The 4,479-nt window shown below is 38.8% G+C and overlaps 1 pseudogene; it reads right to left on the bottom strand.

Moving 5' to 3' along the window:
- Positions 1–1,683: 1,683 nt before the first annotated feature.
- Positions 1,684–3,150, bottom strand: LOC135224044 (uncharacterized; annotated as a pseudogene).
- Positions 3,151–4,479: the final 1,329 nt, after the last annotated feature.

The following is a 4,479-nucleotide window of genomic DNA, read 5'->3' as shown; positions in this document are numbered from 1 at the left end:
TAAAAAGCCTACTCTAACTGTCGACTTGGAATCTATTTCTTCTATTCTCAAACTCACTGACCCCGAACAGCAATGATTCAAAGAATGAATTTTTATTGGGTTTCTACGAAAAGTAGCCACCAAGGAGGCATATTTCGCGGTATCACTTATCCATCACTGGAGTTAATAAGGGAGTTTGGCATTGAACAGTGTTTGTGGGATTATTCTTTCAAATTTAGTGAAATGTTTTGATGCACGTGAAATAAATTGATTACGTAAATGGTCCACCTGGGATGTATTCATGGGATAATGTAAGTAAAATGACGTATCACTCTGGGAATTCAGAAATCCATTCATAACTTCACTAAGTGAATGCATACACTCATACAGGGACCAATGCAATTAGGGGTTGAGAATGTAACTCCCTTCAGCCCCTAAGCAAAGCTTTCCCCTAACCTTCCCTAAGTACCAACTAACGTTTCCAGAGGCCGTGTAATAGTGACTTTTTTTTTTAAATAACTCCTAAAATAACTGATGGATTTCCATGATATCAAATCAGGGAGCGCTTCATACAATGGCTTAATTTTGGGAAAAACTGTGCATTGCCAATTACGTTTCATTAACTTTTTTACTTAAGAAAATGAGGCTAAAGCCAGTCTTAGCCACCCACACATTCGCAAAAGTGATGACGTCCCTCAGTGACGTTGGTATAACGTTTCTTCCCCTGTACCTCCCATCCCCCGAATTGTTAAACGCCTGTTTAACTCCATAGATAATTGTCATATGACCTACCCCAAGCAATACGAAATTCTTTGTCAGTAAAAGTTCAGCATACCTGGTAATGTGATTCGTGACTTTAGACTTTGCCTAAACACAAGACCAACCTTTTATATCTTACCCACTCACTTACATTGAAGATCAAGAATGAGACTTATGACAGGAGACGAAAGAAGCTATGCTAACCCTACACTTCGCACTTCAAGCGAGAGTTGGTAAAGCAATAGAAATATAGTTTTCTTTAGGTTAAGCCGTAGGACTCATTCTTCCATACAACACAGGTTACTCGATACATCAATTGCCAGGAAGAAAATGACAGAGAGTATTGTTTGATATAATTTATCATATCAATTTCACCAGAGAGAGTAGCTTGAATTCCTTAGCAGGTAGACTTCTAAAAGATGTTTGAAATCATATATATATATATATATATATATATATATATTATATATTATATATATATATAGATATATATATATATATAATATATATATATATATGTGTGTGTGTGTGTGTGTGTTTTGTGTGTGTTCATACATACATAAGATTTATTATATTTCAACTAGTTTTAATATATTTGTTTACGTTATAAGTACCAGTACTATTTTGTACTTAAAAGGTATGTGACAAATATCATTGCGACTTTGTCACTGGAATTATACCAGACTTCAATTAATGAACCAATCAACCTTACTTTGAGAAATCCATTGACATTGTCTACATGCCAAGCTGATATACTCGTATCAAAAGTATTCATTAGCTTTGCTTTTCCAAAATAATGGTTATCACCAATTGCTGGGAAAGCATAGATATATGAGGGATGAAAAAAAAAAAAACAAGAAATGGACACTTATACATCTTACTCATCATCAGTCTCAAGGAAAAGATCGTTTTCCTCGTCCCTATCAATGTTGATGATGACCGGATCTATACTGTCTTGAATATTATCTGAAAGCCAGTAATCATCTTCAAAATATCTTGATCTCCTGACAGCGCCAGCCCACGTCTCCCTGTTACAGCAAGCCTGCCGTCTTCAAGCCTGGCAAAGAGATCAGCACTGGTAAACCGCTGCAACGAGGAGCGCACCTGTCGTTTCATACAGCCCCACACCTGTTCGATGGCGTTGAGCTCAGGATGGGCAGGGGGCAAGCGAACCACTTCATGGCCCCATTCACGGATTATATATTATCCACAATGTAAACTGGTTTCGGCCGGTTGCCCCTGCATATCTTTAGAAGCTCAGGGCGTGTTGCGTGAGCTGGATACTGTATTTTTCGAGACCTGAGCCAGTTAACCAAATCCTCCTTTTTTGTAGCTGTTGTTGGGCATCGGCTATCTCCTGTCAATTGGCTATGGTATGGGGCGTTGTCTAGCACCAGCACCGAAGGATCCTCAAGCGACGGCAGGAGCTGTGATGCTAGCCACCGAATAAATATCTCTGAATTCATTTCTCCATGGTAGTCGCCGGTTTTAGTTTTCGCAGGGAAGCATAAAAATGAATTTTCTACAAAACCTTTAGCTGTACCACCTGCTACCACCACAAACCTCTCTCCTTCTCCTGGTGGCACCTGCCGGCTGTAGGTGGCACTGGTGACAGATTGAGAGGTGTCCACACACTTCTTGCTATGTTGCATTCTCGTCGTAAACCACGTCTCATCGACATACACTACTTCTCTTCCTTCATCACGATGTTGCTGGAGGGATCGTAGAACATCAACTCGGCGGCAAACGACGTCCAAAGTTTCTTTCCTTAGGTACATTTTCCGCTGGGATGTTTTGTACTGGAAACCCATGTTATGGAGGATTCGCCATACTGCCTTCTCAGACGTTTCTTCAGGAATGATATTTAGCATTTTAAGTTCTTCGCTAAAGTGGCAATAGTGAAAACTCGCTTAGCAGCAAACATGCTGTGCAACATGTTCTCCTAATGGAACCAACGGTGAAGTTGTCAAAGACCAGAGGCGACGTATTTGATGTTGCAGGTGGTGTTTCAGGTGGATGAGGATTCTTTCCACGGTTCACCAACACTCGGAAAGCGTTCGGAGTCATCCCCATAGCATCAGCAACTCGTTCACATGGCCTGTAGGAAAAAAAAACATTTAAATAAACAAATATATATATATATATATATATATATATATATATATATATTTATATATATATATATATATGGCTAGCAGTATATTGCAATATATCATGTATTAAATTTTTTTAAAAAAGTCATACTTTTCTTACCGATTTATACTAATTTTCAGGCGGTTTCTTTCTTTCTCTCTGTTGTAAATGGTGAAGAGTTTCAGCGCAATTGTAGTTTTGCAATGGCGAGGACAAAGCAACATATTTGCCATGACTAAAGTCGAATCTATATGAAATAGTTCAGAGCTACTACTACAACTGCTGCGATGATTACCTTGGATGTACTAAAAGGGCTCTGAGGTAGGAGTCGAAGTCGGTGAAATTATTTCTGAATCCTGCTCCAGTCTTGCCCTAATATCATCATATAAAATAAAACTCTCTCAAGGAAAAAAATTTTCAATTTCTACTAATGTTTTTATATTATTTTATTTTATTTTTTTTTTTTTTTTTTTTTAGTCGCAAATCTAAAATTTGTAGGAGTCCGAGTAGAATATCTCTCAGTGCGATTCCACACCCCTGTTTAAAACCTCTTCTATTATGTTCGATAATTTGTGTTAACCATCTAATCATTATCTACCACCATAAAACATTTTATTGCTCTTCTGACTCATTTTATATGTGCAGTACACAGTCTTTCCTAACAGGGATTTATACGGTAGCCTAATAACAATGGGAATGAAGGAAAGAAGGCAAGAAGGAAGGGGGGGGGGGGGGGAGTACTAGGATAGCCATAGGTGTAAACACCGAAGGAGGGTTGGGGGAACCTCTGCGTCACAGTTACGTGATTAAGTACCACTTCTTCGAAACGCTCTGAAGGGGGGAAGAAGTTCCTCTTTTTTCTAAGAGTAAACGGCTTAATTAAGCACATCTGTCAATTCATTGTACCACCAAAAATTAGGCCAATGTTTGAAACATTCATTGCTGTAGTTTCATGGAAATTCATAAGCCGGTTTGTTAGATATTTGGGAAAAACACTATTACACGGCCTCTGGAAACGATAGTAGGTGTCTCCTCATAATTAAGCCAAAAGACGTCTGTATTAATAGTTTTTTTTTTTTAAACAATATTGATCCTTTGGGTTTGCTTAGTATATGGGTAGGTAACCGTTAAAGAATGACAGTTCATTACCATACTTTCCACAATGATTGTCTCTCGATAAATGAATTTGGGTCTGGTCAGTACTTGGATGGGTGTCCACGATTGAATACCGGACGCCCATATCCATTAGCGTAACCTGAATCCCGAAAACCTATTCTCTCTCCTTTTTGCTAATCCTTTCTAAATAATCCAGAAGAGACCTGCTCCCCTTACACGCAATTCAGGTATCCTTCCGAGGCTGGTCTTGGAATACTTCCCATAAGAAGCCCATTATACGCAGCTTGTGTGTTCGTTGACTAACAATACGTAACTATCAGACCATTATGTATAACGAGGAGACACATTTCTTGGCCACTTGAGTATCTGAATACAAGGTTCTTTACATTAAACAGAACACTCTGAGGCAGTTCGCGTTCGTGACGAAAATGTCGCAAATCTCTGGAATATCTCCCGAATACCAGAGAGACGCTGAACTTTCTATCTCTCGGG

Source organism: Macrobrachium nipponense, chromosome 10 (assembly GCF_015104395.2).
Source record: "Macrobrachium nipponense isolate FS-2020 chromosome 10, ASM1510439v2, whole genome shotgun sequence".
Lineage (NCBI taxonomy): Eukaryota > Metazoa > Arthropoda > Malacostraca > Decapoda > Palaemonidae > Macrobrachium > Macrobrachium nipponense.
This window is presented reverse-complemented; position numbering and strand designations above follow the sequence as displayed.